We start from the raw sequence: 18,015 nt of genomic DNA on the forward strand, positions 1-18,015 counted from the left end.
GGAGTGGCTGGGCCCGTGAGCCATGGCGGCTGAGCCTGCGCGTCCGGAGCCTGTGCTCCACAACGGGAGAGGCCACAACAGTGAGAGGTCCGCGTACCGCATTAAAAAAAAAAAGGAAAAAACAGAATTGAGAGCCTAGACAAACCTCACAAGTATACAGTCATTTAATTTTTGACAAGTGCACCTAATCAATCTAATGAAGGTAGGGAAATTTTCCCACAGCTAGATATCCATACGGAAAAAATAAACCTTAATCTCTACCTCACCCTATACTAAAAATTGACTCAGAATTGATCATAAGTCTAAATGTAAAAGCGAAAACTATGAAAATTCTAGATTACATGGGAGAATATTTGCCTGGGGTAGATTAAGTTTTTTTAAGTAGGACACAGAAAACCAATAATGATCAACACCCCTTGGTATTTACCCAAAGAAATTTAAAACATATGTCCACACAAAAACCTGCACACAGTTGTTTAGAGCAGCTTTATTCAAAATTGCCAAAACTTGGAAGCAACAAAAATGCCCTTCCATAGGTGAATCACCTTCTCATTCAGTGAGTGGGTAAATAAATAAACAGTAGTACATCCATACAGTACTATTCGGAGCAAAAACAGAAATGAAGTATCAGGCCACAAAAAGACACACAGGAAACTTAAATGCATATTAAATGTATATTACTAAGTGAAAGAAGTCAGTCTGTAAAAGCTACATACTGTATGATTCCAACTATATAACACTGCGGAGAAAGCAAATTATGGAGAGGGTAGAAAGACGAGTGATTGTCATGTTTGGGAGGAGGGAGGGATGAAAAAGCAGAACTCGGGGGCCTTTTAGGGCAGTGGAACTATTCTGCATGATACTATAACGGTGAATACATGTTATTGTACATTTATCAAAACCAACCAATGTACACTAAAAGTAAACCCTAATGTAAACTATGGGCTTTAAGTGATAATGACATGTCAGTGTAGGTTCAGCGATTATAACAGATGTGCCAGCTGCTGATGGTCGGTGAGGCTCTGCCTGTGTGGGGAAAGGGATAGACAGAAACTCTACTTTCCCCTCAGTTTTGCTATGAATCTAAAACCTCTCTTAAAAAACGTAGCATGGGGCCTCCCTGGTGGCGCAGTGGTTGAGAGTCCGCCTGCCGATGCAGGGGATACGGGTTCGTGCCCCGGTCTGGGAGGATCCCATATGCCGCGGAGCGGCTGGGCCCGTGAGCCATGGCCGCTGGGCCTGCGCATCCGGAGCCTGTGCTCCGCAACGGGAGAGGCCACAACAGTGAGAGGCCCGCATACCGCAAAAAGAAAAAAAAAAAAAAAAAAAAAAAAACGTAGCATGTAGCACAGTCCCTGCAAAATAAAAGCTCAGTAAATATATGGTTTATTTCATAAGATCATTAACAAAAAAGTCTTAGGTCAACTCCATGCAGTGTGCCCTTTTCTAAGCTTTTCATTAGAGATACCAAATATATTCTAGACTGTAAGGGGACGTGGGTAGGGTACCATATAAAGCATCATTATATTAATTTAAAGGCTGATAACTATGACAGTCAATATAATTTGGGAACTCTGGGATAAATTAACAGTGGGCAGGGTGTGGAGAGGGTCTTGAAGTGATACCCAGCTAGACCCATCCTAGAGCAAGATCAGCTCTGGCTCCTGAAAGAACCTGGTTACCAATGAATGCCAGTTCCTTCTTTATCTTCAGGGACTAAGCCCTGCGGCCTTCCCAGAATTTACAGACCTGGGACTATCTCAGTAGTTATTTCTTTGCCCAACCACCTAATAAAATATGTATATGTAAATATATACATAAGGTTTATTTTCAAGGCCAAGAGAGTAGGTCTGGTATGACTTCAAACTGCCCATTAATAAGTTAATTTCTATTTCTCCATCTTCTTCTGAATGCCTAGAAATCCCTTTACCTGACTGTGGGGGGGAAATGGGACTTTAACCCATTGAGTCAAAAGATATAAGATGCAAATACCTGTGTGAGGTTACTTTTTAGACAGAATATGTTTCACAGGGGGAAAAATCCAAGAAACTGATCAACCAAAAGATTAGTTCTCAGATAATTTCCTGTTCTTGGGAAGAAACAAAAAATGAGCAGGAAGGTATCGTAGTGGGTTCATTGGCACTTGACCTTCAGTGAAATTATATTGCATATCATGTTCAGAAATGATGCTGGTTATGTCTGGTTGTACCAGGAGTTGGGCGTCTGTATGCTTGACAACCTCCCCAAGGGATTCTGATGTTCACCAAAGTTACACAGTCACCACTCAGAGGGCTTTACCCTCCTAATAATTACCTCCAAGGAAACCTGGTTGTTTGGGTGAAATCTGGAAAACCATGTCTTATCTTAACAGTTGATACAAAAACTTTGTTCAAGAAGGAAAGTGTCTTTATTTGCAACGTGCCACTTGGAGAAGTAGGTGACACCTAAAGCTATGAATGTTTAAAAACAGGAAGAAACTGGTTTTGCTCCTGCCTGGAGGGGACAGAGGGGAGAGGGAGGGAGGGGGGAGGAGGAGGGGGAAAGCCAGCAGGTAACATTCTCCTGGAAGCTGTGTTGCTGAGACATGTATCCCAATTCCGAATCCCCACGACCATTCCCACTCCCCAAGCCTCACTTAAGTCTACTGGGCACAGAAATTGCTTTGTGGAAAGAAGCTTTTGTGGAAATCAAGACAAGCACAGAGATCCGCGCCTGGGTCCACATGCAGAAAACAGGGAGGCACCTGTGGGATAGCACGCTGTCCACAGAGAGAGGGTCACAGACGTTCAAAGTCAGGATTTTTACAGAGTGAAAGACCTGGAGATCTGCAGGAACCTTGTAGACTGCCATAGGATAAGCTATTTAAGAGCTGGACCAATCTCTCCTAGATCTGAAGGAGGAGGAACACTCTAGTTGATATCTAACAGCTACACACGTAAGCATCCTTGTCAACAGAAGCTAAGGAGCACTTTGAGAGATGCCTCAGCTTGAAGGATATGTGTTGAAGCTGGGTTTTGCCTGTGTACATTATTGATTTGGGGCCATAGGAAGGACAAACTACAAAAACATCCGTAATAACCATGCTGATTACTCCTCTGCGCAAAAATCTACTGCTTGTCTTTTTTACAAATGACATGAAGGAGATAAAGGCAGCTGCAAGGTATCAATTTATAGAATGAGATTCTAAAAAAAAAAATGCTACAGTGGTGAAGATTGGCAGAATAACAAAGAAAGGGGGAGGGGAAAAAGCACTTACTATTCCTTTAAGTTGAGCCCTCAGTCCCCCATCTGGACAGCCTTTAGGGAGAACTATTCTAAACTGATATGATGGGATTTCCCTGGTGGCACAGTGGATAAGACTCCGAGCTCCCGATGAGGGGGGGCCCTGCGTTCGATTCCTCATTGGGGAACTAGATCCCACATGCATGCCGCAACTAAGGAGACCTCAAGCTGCAACTAAGGAGCCCACCTGCTGCAATGAAGACCCAGTGCAACCAAATAAATAAATAAATATTAAATAGATAAAATAAACTGACATGTTTTGTGACAGGCTGGGTCCACCAATCCCGATATAGGGCAAAGCCCCACTCCAAGTTCCTACCATGGAACATGACGTCAGAGAATTCAGCTACTGCAGCTTTCCACAAAGGAAAACATGCAACAGTTATTGCAAGAGTTCTAGATATTAAAATCAGTTGAATAATGGTTAGAAAATCCACTGATCAATCCACTTTAGTCAACCTGTTTCAAGCTCTCCCAGTGTTTAATTATGTAAAAAACTTTGCTGTAGATCAATATTCCTTCTGATACTATACTAGATTTGGGAAAGAGCCAGGGTAAGTCAGTATTGAAAATGGACTAAAAAAAATTAGTTATAAGTATGTGAGAAGATCTCTGCAAAAATTTCACCACCTACTTACAAGCCTATGTGAAAATCACTGTGTCCTTAAAATGTCCTATAATCCTCGGGTAGCATTTGCCATAAATTCTCCTCCCAGAAAATCTCTAGAAACAACAAAGGAACAAAAGACCTTATCACTGGCCTTTAGAAAAGATAAAATTGCAGCCTTGATTTTTACCACACAATCAGAGGTCTTTGTTCAAGGTCAGGCATTTCCTTCTGTACTTGATGTGTCTGCTGCAGATGAAACTGGCACCACAAAAGCAGGTGCCCCCAGAGCTCTGAGGTTTGTCTGCCAGGAAAAGAGGAAAAGGTGCTGAAGCTGCTCGGTTGTGTGACAGTCTCTGATTTCAAAACTGTCTGCAGTTTCTCAAAAGGAAGGACATAGGTAGAAAAAGAAAAGAATACTCTCCCAAACTATTAATGCCATCTGATTCATCATACCTTTGCCAGCGGAAGTGGTTTCTATGTATGTTTACACGTGCACTCAAATGGTATATCTGGCTCTGACATTATGAAAAATAAAGGCAACAGTCTGGTACCAGACTGACAGTCAGCGAACTACATGGGTGTTAGACCAGAAATGACGCCCTCACCAGCTTCTGCACCAAAATCCTCTATCTCCACTTTAACTAGTTTGAATAAATCATCACAACAAAGAAACTGATTTACATGAAAATAGAGTATTAGGCCATTTAACACCGTGTATCTTGTGCCATTTGGTACTACCATGTATCTTGTGCATCTTTGTTGCAGTTTTCTGAGCAGAGGATTTATTAATGTTCTACCACCATCTTGTAATGTTCCAATTCTACTCCCTGCAATCACCTTGACCCTATTCATCAACTTGGAGTACAATTAGGACATCTTGGGTTCCTTCAAATAATCAGTCAAACCTTCACCTGCTTTATCAGGAAGTATACATTCCTTTCTTAGGTCCCCCATCACCATCCAGAATTGTCTTAGTACCCAAAGGGGAATGGTCCTCCTTACAGTGTCATGAACAAAAAAACAAAAAAGAAAGGAAGGAAAAGAAATTCTATCAATCCACTAACCCCGGCACCAATGGTGGCTTCACATCCTCACCAACACTTGCTATTGTTCCATCTTTTTAAATTATAGCCATCTGAGTAGATGTGAAGTAGCATCTCATTTTTGTTTTCATTTGCATTTCTTTAATGATAAATGATGCTGAGCTCCTTTCCATGTGCTTAATGGCCTCTTCTAAATCTTCTTTACATAAATATCTATTTAAATCATTTGCCCAGATTTTAACTGGATTTTTTTGTCCTTTTATTGTTGAGTTGCAAGAGTTATTTATATATATATATATTTTTTTTTTTTTTTTTTTTTTTTGCGGTATGCGGGCCTCTCACTGTTGTGGCCTCCCCCGTTGCGGAGCACAGGCTCCGGATGCGCAGGCCCAGCGGCCATGGCTCACGGGCCCAGCCGCTCCGCGGCACATGGGATCCTCCCAGACCGGGGCACGAACCCGTATCCCCTGCATCGGCAGGCGGACTCTCAACCGCTGCGCCACCAGGGAGGCCCTATATATTTTGAATGTTAGTCCCTCATAGATACATAATTTGCAGGTATTTTCTCCCATTCTGTGGATTATCTTTCCACTTTCTTGGTATTGTCCTTTGAAGCATAAATGTTTTTAATTATGGTGAAGTCAAACTTACAGATTTTTTGTTCTTTAGCTGCATGTATTTTTGATATCATATCTAAGAAACCATTGCCTAATCCAAGGATGCAAAGATTTTTACCTATGTTTTCTTCCACAATTTTTATAGTTTTACCTTTTACATTTAGGTCTTTGGTCCATTTTGAGCTAATTTTTGTGCATGATGTTTGCTAAGTGTCCAACTTCACTATTTTGCATGTCAATATTCAGTTATCATCATTTATTGCAAAGACTATTCTTTCCCCCACTGAACTGTCTTGGCACCACTGTCAAAAACCAAACAGTCATAAAATGTAAGGGTTTGCTTATGCACTCATAATTCTACTCAATTGATCTATATGTCTATCTTTATGCCAATACCACACAATCTTGATATTGTAGCTTTGCAGTAAGTTTTGAAAGTGGGAAGTGTGTGTCCTCCAACTTTATTGTTGTTCAAGAGTGTTTTGTCTAATCTGGGTCCCATGCATTTCCAGATGAATTTTATGGCCAGCTTACCCATTTCTGGAAAACAAAAAAAAAAAGCAGCTATGATTTTAAAAGGGATTGCAATGGATCCATATTGAATCCATAGACCAATTCAGGGATTGTTCCATTTTAACCATATTAAATCTTTCAAACCATGAAATCGGGATGTATATTATTTCCATTTATTTAGGTTTGTTTGTTTATTTATTTATGGCTGCACTGGGTCTTTGTTGCTGTGCACAGGCTTTCTCTAGTTGTGGCAAGCGGGGGCTACTCTTCGATGCGGTGCATGGGCTTCTCACTGCTGTGGCTTCTCTTCTTTTGGAGCACAGGCTCTAGGCACGTGGGCTTCGGTAGTTGTGGCATGTGGACTCGGTAGTTGTGGCTTGTGGGCTGTAGAGCACAGGCTCAGTAGTTGTGGTGCATGGGCTTAGTTGCTCCACGGCATGTGAGATCTTCCTGGACCAGGGATCAAATCGGTGTCCCCTGCATTGGCAGGTGGATTCTTCTTTTTTTGTTTTACAGAGATTTTATTTACTTATTTATTTTTAATTTTTGGCTGCATTGGGTCTTTGTTGCTGTGCATGGGTTTCCTCTAGTTGCAGCGAGCAGGGGCTACTCTTCATTGCAGTGCATGGACTTCTCATTGTGGTGGCTTCTCTTGTTGCGGAGCATGGGCTCTAGGCACACAGGCTTCAGTAGTTGTGGCACGTGGGCTTCAGTAGTTGTGGCTCACAGGCTCTAGAGCACAGGCTCAGTAGTTGTGGTGCACAGGCTTAGTTGCTCCATAGCATGTGGGATCTTCACAGACTAGGGCTCAAACCCATGTCCTCTGTATTGGCAGGCAGATTCTTAACCACTGCGCCATCAGGGAAGTCCCAACAGGCGGATTCTTAACCACTGCACCACCAGGGAAGTTCCGATTTAGGTAGTTTTAAATTTCTTTCAAAGATGTGTTGTTGTTTTTGGTGTACATGTCTTACAGTTATTTTATTAAATTTATTCCTAACTGGGTTTTTTTATATAAGGAACAATTTTTGTAATTATTGTTTGGGGTTGTTCATTGCTATTGTATAGAAATATAACTGATTTTTGTATACTGATCATGTATTCTGCAACTTTGCTGTACTGTTTATTAGCTATAACAGTTTTTTTGTCTGTGAATTCCTAAGGATTTTCTATATGCAAAATCATGTCATCTGTGAATAGAGATAGTTTTAATTCTTCTTCTCTGATATGAATGGTTTTATTTCTTTTTCTTGCCCAACTGCTCCGGCCAGAACCTCCAGTACAATATTGAATAAAAGTGGTGAGAGTAGACATCCTTGCCTTCTTCCTAATCTTAGCAGAAAAGCTTTCCATCTTTCACGTTTAAGTATGATGTTAGCAGTGCATTTTTCATAGGTGCACTTTATCAGTTGAGGATATTTCCTTCTACTAGTTGGTTGAATGTGTTTATCATAACATGGTGTTGGATTTTGTTAAATATTAATACTTTTTCTGTATCAATTGAGAAGCTCTTTTTTTTTTTTTTTTTTTTTGTTGTTGCAGTACGCGGGCCTCTCACTGTTGTGGCCTCTCCCACTGCGGAGCACAGGCTCCGGACGTGCAGGCTCAGCGGCCATGGCTCACGGGCCTAGCCGCTCCGCGGCATGTGGGATCTTCCCAGACCGGGGCACAAACCCGTGTCCCCTGCATCGGCAGGCGGACTCTCAACCACTGCGCCACCAGGGAAGCCCAGCTCATATTATTTTTATCTTTATTAATTGGTGTGTTACATTGATTTTTTATATCTTGAAACAAGCTTGCATTCCTGGAATAACCCACTTTGTCATGATGAATGATTCTTTTTATATCTTGTTGGATTTGGTTTTCTGGTACTTTGTTGAGGATTTTTGCTTCTAAATTTGTAATTTGTATTCTTTCTATATTCATAATATAGTTTTTTTTTTGCTTGTGATGTCTTGGTCTGGTTTTGGTATAAAAGTAATAGTGACCTTGTAGAGATGATTTGGGAAATGTTCCCTCCCCTTCTATTTTTTGGAAGAGTCTGTGAAAGACAGGTGTTAATTCTTCTTTAAACATTTGGTAGAATTCTCTAGCAAATTCACCATCTAATCCTGACCTTTTCTTTGTGTGTAGTTTTTTGATTACTAATTCAATTTCTTCACTCATTATAGGCCCAAACAGTTTTTCTGCATAGTTTTTCTGTCTTCTTAAGTCAGTTTTGATAGATGTGACTTTCCAGGAATTTGTCCATTTTATCTAGATTATCTAATTTTTTGGTATACAATTGTTCATAGTATTTACTTTTAGGCCTTTTTATTTCTGGGATGTTGCCTCTTTTACTCCTGACTTTACTAATTTGAATCTTCTCCCTTTTTTCTTTGTCAGTCTAGCTAAAGTTTTGACAATTGTGTTGATCTTTTCAAAGGATCAACTTTTGGTTTTCTCCATTGTATTTCTATTACCTATTTCATTTATTTTTTCTCTAATCTGTATTATTTCCTTTCTACTGCTTACTTTGGGTTTACTTTGCTCTTCTTTTTCTAGTTTCCTAAGGTAAAAGATCAGATTACTGATTTGAGATCTTTCTTCTTTATTTAATATAAACATTTACAGCTATAAATTTCTCTCTAAGCACCATTGTTAAGCTCTATCCCAAAACTTTTGGTATTTTGTGTTTTCATTTGCACTCATCTTATTTTCTAATTCCTTTTGATTTCTTCTTTGATCCATTGGTTGTTTAGGAGTGTGTGTTTGACTTCCACATATTTGTGAATTTCCCAAATTTCCTTCTGTTACTGAGTTCTAATTTTATTCCATTGTGTTCAAAGAACATACACTGCATGACTTCAACCTCTTTAGATTTATTGAGTCGTTATTTTTTATGATCCAACATACGGTCTATCCTAGAGAATGTTCCATATGTACTTGAGAAGGATGTGTATACTGCTACTGTTGAGTGCAGTGGTCTATTCATTTCTATTAGGACTAGTTGGTTTATTGTATTGTTCAAGCCTTCTATTTCCTTGTTAATCTTATGTCTAGTTGTTCTATCCATTGTTGAAAATGGGATCTTGAATTTTCCAACTATTGCTTTTAAATTGTCTATTTCTTCCCACAATTCTGTCAGTTTTTGTTTCATGTATTTTGGGGGCTTTGTTGTTATGTGAATAATTGTTATCTTCTCCTGATGGATAGATCTTGTATCTTTTAAAATATGCTTCTTTTTCTCTAGTAACAATTTTTGTCTTAAAGTCTACTTTTTTCTAATAATAGCATGACTACCCTAGCTCTATTTTGCATATTGTTTGCATGATATGCCTTTATCTATCCTTCTACTTTCAACCTATTTGTTTCTTTGAATATGAGCATGTCTCTTGTAGATAGAGTATAACGGATCATTTTTTTATCCATTCTGTCACACTCTGCCTTTTGATTGGAGTGTTTAATCCACTTATATTTAATGAAATTATTAATAAGGTAGAATTCATACCTGCTGTTTTGTTATTAGTTTTCTGTATGTACTATGACTGTTTTGTTCCTCTGTTCCTCTATTACTGTCTCATTTAGTGTTAAATAGATATTTTCTAGTGTACCATTTTAATACCCTTGTTGTTTATTTTACAATATATTTTTTTAATATTTATTTATTTATTTGGTTGCGCTGGTCTTAGTTGCGGCACGTGGGCTCCTTAGTTGTGGCATGCAAACTCTCAGTTGTAGCATACATGTGGGATCTAGTTCCCTGACTGGGAATTGAACCCTGGCCCCCTGCATTGGGAGCGTGGAGCCTTAACCACTGTGTCACCAGGGAAGTCCCTATAATATATTTTTAAAGTTATTTTCTTAGTGGTTGCTCCAGGGATTACAATTAATATTTTAAATAATAACAACCTAGTTCAGATCTCTCCTCACTACTAATTTATTTAAAAAATATTCTACCTTTTCATCAAATTAAAGCATGCACAAAGTTAAATACCCCAAATATTAATGACCAAAAAAGCAGTAGTCTATTGCCCCACTTGACAGAGTGAACTACTTTCAACAGTTTATGTTTTGAGTTCTTCTAAAGATTGTCTCCACATTTTAAATAATACATTCATATCACTAAATCTTCATTTAACAAATCTAGATATCATTTCCTTACTGCAATGATAGATAAGGAGTTATTTTATTATTTGACCCCAAACCTCAAAAATGTTCATGCTTATGTCATTATTTTTTGTTTTTGTACTGGGTTACCTTTATAAGTTTAGCTCATTAATACAATATAGTTCTTTTTCCACCAACTAGAGCTAGAATCTCTTTACCCCCAACATTTGTAAGATATGGATCTTAGCAACCCTATCTTCCTTCCACATTTTCTCCCTCTTTCTTTTTCTCAACTACAATTAGGAATATTTTGACTTTTCCATTGTCAAGGTTGACAATATTTATATTCTTTCCTCAAAATTTATATTTTTGCACTTAGTCTATAGGTTAACTCTCAGTGTTGAAAACCAACAGACAATATTTCCATTACTATTACTCAATTGTTCATAGCATAGCTAGGTAGCAAACTAAGGTAAAATTTTCTTTCCTGAGATTGCAACATAATTATCTCTGTGCCACTTCAAGAGCAAAGCTCCTAGTGACAAGGTCAACCAAGTTTTCTGTCCTTCCTTCTCCCTCCCTCATGCCCTAATTGCTCAAACCCTGATACATTTCACTTTGCTGCTTATGTGACCACAACTTCCTTGTGCTGTTGAAAAGTCAATTTTGCCTTTCATCAAGATTCTGATGGACTTACCTGAACCATAAACCTCATAATAAGTTTTCAGTCAATATTTATTGAAATTAAATTATTTGAATAACCAGCCTATCCCCACTAATAAATGAAATGTTAAAATATTGCTATTTTCCAGGGATTTTATATGTGACTACTGGCAAAAGAGAAAAATTATTCATTTTGTCCCTTTAGGATGAATTCCAACCCAGTTTTAGCCATACCAAATTTTCTCAAAATTTTTGTGAGCAATATTGGTATCATACCACCCAGCTTGGCTTCCAGAAATCACAATGACTTTGTGTACTCAATATTAACTAGCCAAAAGGGAAATAAATATTTTATTTTTCCATAATTGAACTAAAGTTTTCTATCTGTCAGGTTCTAAATAAAAAGTATCTGGCTTCATTTAAAGAATTCACCTGAGGTATTTGGTTCCCAAAGAGTGTGTACATAATGAAGAATTACAATAATCAAATTTAAGGGAAGAAAGAAGGACCCATGAGCAAAATGTTGACAGTGATAAAAAGTAATACCACTGAGAGAAATAAGCAGCCTTAATCATCAAGAGAATGAATGATTTCTAGCCTCCTAAGCCAAGCTTTATAAAGCCACTCACAGCCTTTCCCATTCAAATAGGTACCTCTGTCAGCCTCATGGAACATGGATTCTAATTTGGATCCTAATTTGGATCCTCAGACCTCTATGAAGACCTTCAGCAAATTGATTAAATTCTTATATTTGTTTAAAGAGTTTTAAGTTTGTAAAATTTCTGGGTAGAGGGTTTACAGATTTAATTAGACTTGTATAGGGTTCCAAGACCCCCCCCCCAAAATTGAGATCACAGTCACAGATTAAATAGTCTACTTGGATTTTGTGTGTTGACAGCCCAAGCCATAAGCACATATACCCAAGACTGCTTCTTTAGAAAACCTACTAATCCTGTCACAGCCACACATAACTTACCTGTCTTCTTCCTGACTTCTTAGTCAAGCTGCACACTGAACACCTCTCTTTCATTTTTCTTATTTCATGCCTACAAGAAATCATACATGGCTTAAAGAAAATTACAAATGAAGCCTACACCTCCTAAACAGTGTTTTATAACCATCAGAGCCATTGGATAATAGCAAAATATCTGCCAAAAATTTCACTGAAAATTATTTTAAAAACATGGTAAGCCTCTGGTTCACTCTATGGGGGCCTGGAGAATGGAAAGTAGTAAGGGTCCTAGATTCCTTAGACACACGCATTCGAGACTGAGGACAGGAAAGTTCATGGACAGGCAGGGGCTGGCTCTCCAGGGAAGGTTCTGGGAACTAGTCTCTGGGGCAAAACGAGACATTCCCTCCGAGTGGCAGAAACTTGCTGCCGCTTGAAGAAAAAGTCACAATGCTTAGTGGCCCTCTTGGGATTTTAGAGGCGCATCCACCACATTTTCGTGCACTTACCGAACCCATTTCCTGTTGACTCCAATGGCTGTCAACTTAAGTGAGGCTAAGGGCAAGTGGAGGTTCTCCAGCTGGTCCAGGCCATGTTGCAGGCAGCCCTAAACCTTGACTCATGATCTAGCAGATGCAATGGGACTTGATGGGCCTGTGACAGATTATTACTCTGTGGGGACTTCTGTAACATTCGAGTGGCAACCTCTAGGGCTGGGGGACAAACATGCCCTTTTCAAGCTATTGTCCTTTTGAAAAACATCTCTTGGTTTGCTCTTGGGCCCAGTGAAGATTCAGTACCTCACCATGGGACACCCACTGATCATGTAACTTCTCCCTGTAACATTACACATTAAGTGTTGTCTAATCAGTGGCATTGCCATAAACTCAGGCATATTCAAACCGTAATCAAATGATTGATATACACTGATATACTGACAGAAATCAAATCTAGACACATTTATCTTTATAAATATTGAGAGAGAGAGAGAGAGAGAGAGAGAGGACCAACTGAGACAGATCTTACAGGCACTGACCTGACTGCGGGAGCAGTCTGCACTCGCTGAGGACTCACTCGGGCCTCCTCCTGCCACTTCTTTCTCAACCCTCGCTGACGGCCTCTGGGGAGTTTCCTCTAAGGAGGGAAAGATGTAAGCTTGATTACAGACAGTTCTTCACCACAGTGATGTTGGCAGCTAGAAGCGGACTGTGGAGAAACTCATCACCCTCCTTGTGGGTGACCATGAAAGGTGGTGGAGGGAGGTCCTCCCCATGGGTAGAAGACTGAACAGGGTCGTTTTCTTCCTCTCAGTAAGTTGTGGTAACAACCGCTAAACATGAGTGCTTTAAAGATTGTTTCTCACTCTCTGGAATGTTGGCTCTGGCTGAACAGAGCATGTAGCTTTGCTCTGCATGTTTCCTCAGTCTTATAACCAAAATGAAAGCACAGCCCCCATCCATGGCTTTGCATTCTTGTGTCAGAGGAAAAGAGACCATGGCAAAGCTCACAACGGCATCCTGATGGCTTATCTGAACATACTAGGTGTTGTGTCTGGTCACATTCCATTGGTCAAAATATGTCATATGGCAAAGCTTAACCTATCTTTACAGGAGTAACTTAGTCACTGACAATGAGTAGGCTATATAATCCTTTAATAGGAAGATGGTGTGAATAGCTATGGAAAATAGTATAATCTACCACAAGCAGTACATATCATTGTTCACTTTTACTGGAAAGACTGTTTAAGATATGGTTCAAAACCAATGATGGGGGAATCTAACCAAAAAAATGACACAAATGAACTTTTTTACAAAACAGAAACAGACTCACAGATCTCGAAATCAAACTTGGTTTTACCAAAGCGGAAATGTGGGGGGAAGTGATAAACTGGGAGATTGTGATTGATATACACACACTACTATATATAAAACAGATAACCAACAAGGACCTACTGTATAGCACAGGCAACTCTAGTCAATATTGTGTATTTGCTATATGGAAAAGAATCTGAAAAAGAATGGATATATATATATATATATATATGTATAACTGATTCACTTCGCTATACAGCAGAAACTCACACAACATTGTAAATCAACTATACTCCAATAAAAATTATTTTTTAAAAAAAGACCAACTGATGGGGAGTATAACTGATTCACTTCGCTATACAGCAGAAACTCACACAACATTGTAAATCAACTATACTCCAATAAAAATTATTTTTTAAAAAAAGACCAACTGATGGGGAGTGGCTGACAGTTTAGCTGCATCATGGATAGAAACATGGTACAAGAAGGCTTGAAGAGGAAGTATGTGTAGAGACTTCTTAAAGTGGGCCCAGGATAGGAAGATATTTATGTCCCATATGACTCCTCACCAGAGAGTCCCACCATGGAGGAAACTCTTAATAATCAGATCTAGATATATGTCATACATCTAGTGTATGTCAATCAGCCTCTATCTTCAGCCAGTGAACTCATGAACTAAGAGACTCTGACAACAGGGACAGAGAAATAACCCCATGAAGACCAACTGGTCACTTTCTCTGATGAGTGCTCCAACTGCCAGCAGCAGCAGGAACCAACCCTAAGCTCAGGGATATAAAACCATTGCCTTGGATGGGGGCAAAGCAACCAGCTAGCTAGCTTGTAATAGGCTGATTGCTTTAGGTCCCTTCTATCAGGGTGAGGACTTTGATTTTTCCTCACTGGAATAATCGCTCTTTCTGGATCTGGATTTGCAGCAGCACACGGTGACAAGGCATCCTTACAAACTGTTCCCCCAGTCTCCCAGTCATCCTGGAACCTGATTCTACAGCCTTCCCACTGATTCTGTGGGCTGCAGAGTTTCCTTCCAATAAATCCTTTTCAGCTCACAGGCAGTTTCTTCTACTTGAAACGAATGATCGAGACGGAAAAAACAAAGTCCTTGGGATTTCTGCTCAGTCACTTTCCTTATGAAACAAAGCCCTAAATTCCCAACTTCTCAAAATCCTGCAGTTCCGACAACATGGATGAGACTGGAGGGCGTTATGCTAAGACAGAGAAAGACAAGTACTGTGTGACCTCACTTATATGTGGAATCTAAAAAAATCAGACTCATAGCAACAGAGAACACACTGGTGGTTGTCAGGGGCTGGTGGTGGGGAGCAGGGAAAATAGGTGAAGGTGGTCAAAGGGTACAAACTTCCAGTTATAAGATGAATGAGTTTTGGGGATGTAATGTACAGCATGGTGGCTACAGTTAGCAATACTACATTGTATATTTGAAATCTGCTAAGAGAGTAGATTCTAAAAGTTCTCACCACAAAAAACACTTTGTAACTACGTGAAGTGATAGATATTTTAACTGACCTTTCTGTGATAATCATTTTGCAATATATACAGATGGCAAATCATTACATTGTACACCTTAAATTTACACAATGTTATAAGTCAATCATATCTCAGTAAAGCTGGAAAAAAGTTCCCAACTTCTCCATAAATGAAGCAAGAAGTTTCCTCCTTTTTAGAATTATAGGCTTGGCACCCAAGCTATAATCAAATCAATCCAAGAGGAATTTCTTAGAGATTCAAGTTTAGGCTGTCTAGGCAAAACACAGCTAAGCTGAGTAACTCACCACTGAATTTGTTCAGTACAAGCAGCAAGGCTCTCATTCACTACATCAGATACTTCTTTTTCATAAAACCACTGTATATTTCTTGGATATTCTGTCATCTTTTCCATACTTCATTTTTTTCTGCATAAAAGAACTCAAATTAGGCAGTTCTATTTAAAATCTAGTAGTAATGGCTAGCATATCTGTAAGTTTTCGTTAGGCATCTTTACTAAAAAGATGCATCCAGCAGCTTCTCAGTGACCAAAATTAGGCAGAATTCAGGCAACTCCAAAGCAACCTCTTAGCACTTATCTGGGTCTCTTGAATGTTTTTGTTTTTTTTTAAGTCTTCATGTTACACACTCCTGCCTGCATCAAACTTCTACTAGCCTTGGTGTAATACCTTAGTCAAGATAGGCTAAACTCTGAAATCTTAGTGACTGACTTAATGCAACAAAGGCTCCTTTCATGTCTATTTCATTCATCTAATGTTTATATAAGGCAGCTCTAGTCCATGCAGTGACATAGGAACCCAGTACGCTCACAATGGTGGTTCCATGATCTCAACCTATAACCTCCATAGCCCTTTGGCCTGAACAATTCACGTGTCCTCAGCCTAACTGCTAGCAAGCCTGGGGATGCAGAAGGAACACCAACTGCAGGTAGAAAAGAACCAGGTATCATTCATTTGTTCTAGCGTTCAAAAGCATTGTTTTCTTTACTAGCTAGTACATGTTTGATACTTTGTATGCACCAGGGCTCTGAACTTGAGCTAGCCATAGGCCTTTCCTCAAGGAGATTACAATTCAGGAAAATGCAGATGGTAAGAAAAGAATCAAACAATTAAGAGCACTGTATATATGTCCATGTAGTGGGAAGCAGCCGCATAGCACAGGGAGATCAGCTTGGTGCTTTGTGACCACCTGGAGGGGTGGGATGGGGAGGGTGGGAGGGAGGGAGACGCAGGAGGGAAGGGATGTGGGAACGGATGTATATGTATGACTGATTCACTTTGTTATAAAGCAGAAACTAATAAAAAAAACAATTAAGAGCATCATATAATAAGCATAGGACAGGGGTTACTGTTAAAGCACAGGGAAGGGGAAATCAGGATAAGATTTTTGGAAGAGGTGATTTTTGAGCTGAGTTTTTAAGGTTCTAGTTCAAACCAAGCAGATGATGGGAGGGAAAAGAACGTTCTAGGCAAAGAGATCAGAACGTCAGGACACCTGGAAAAACAGTAACAGCATGGCGATTTCAGAGAAGGTGGATCAGAGGATAGAAGAGGCAAAGTCACAGAAGTTGAATTGAAAGTACTTTCCCAAAGGATATTCATCAGAATCAAGTCCCCTGATGTGCTCCATGGCAAAAGGATTCGATGGTTAAATGTGTAATATGTTGGGGGAAGTTAGCAGATTACATTCACATTTTAGCGTATTGAAAGTTCTAAGAAACTCTATGGTATTGAGTTTGACTAGACTCTGAATAGATTTACCAAACTTAATATGAAATCCTATTAACAGCTCATAGAATAGGTAAGCTAGGGAACAGAGATGGAAGAAATCTGGAACTAAATGCTAGATAAATAGATAAGTTATAGATAAATGCTAAAGAACTTGAATTTTATCCAGAATGTTGTAAGGACAATGAAGGATTCTAAATAGAATAAAAATTTGAAAATGCTACTATGGCATGGTAATTCTGGCATGAAGTATTAGGGCCTGAACAGATTTTTTTAGAATTATGTCACTAGGACTGAATCTACTAGGACTGTTTGTTCAAAGTCAGGGTTTGCAATTTCTTTATCTCTGAAATACACACATTCCAAGCCCAAGATTCTGCACATAGCAGAGGCTCCATAAAATGAAGAATGATTCAATGAATTAAGTGGCTTTTGAAATGGTTCCCAATGATCTCTGCCCTCTTGGTCTTCATGCCTTTTGTATAATCCCCTCCCCTTAAGCATGGGCTAGACCTAATGACTTACTCCTAACAAATGGAATACAGTGTAGACTGCCATTCCATGGTTAGGCTACAGAAGACTGTGACTTCCACATTACTTTTCTTACTCTCTTGCTGGAATTCACTCTTGCCTTCTTGCTTGCTTGCTACCATTCTGTAAGATGTTCTGTGGATAGAGCCACATGGCAAGGAACTGCAAGAGACCAACAGCCAACAACTCATGAGGAACTAAAGCCTCAGTTTAATGGACCCCAGGAATGAAGTCCTACCAACAACCATGTGAGTGAGCTTGGAATTAGATTCTCCCCAGTCCAGCCTTGTGTGACTGTAGCCTTGGAAGACAGTCAGAGCCAGGGGTCTCAGCAAAATGTGATTCCTGACCTGTAGAAACTGGGAGATTATAGATGTGTACTTTTTAAGCTGCTACGTTTTGGGGTAAGTTGTTATGAAGCAATAACTAGCAGAGTAAGTGAATAGATAAATCAATCAATAAATATATTTTTCTCCATTTTATGTCCTTGATATTTATCATCTCCTTCCTTCCTCTTTGGTACTTGAATGACACAACAGCTGTGTGTTTGATGGTGCAATGCACCCCATCATTTTCACCTTTTCCTGTATTCTTGCCTCTTCCCATGCGACGTAGTCATTTTTCACATTAAAGAAGTAAAATACATTTTCCTA

The sequence above is a fragment of the Mesoplodon mirus genome (assembly GCF_964341445.2).
Source record: "Mesoplodon mirus genome assembly, chromosome: 6".
In the NCBI taxonomy this organism is placed as follows: domain Eukaryota; kingdom Metazoa; phylum Chordata; class Mammalia; order Artiodactyla; family Ziphiidae; genus Mesoplodon; species Mesoplodon mirus.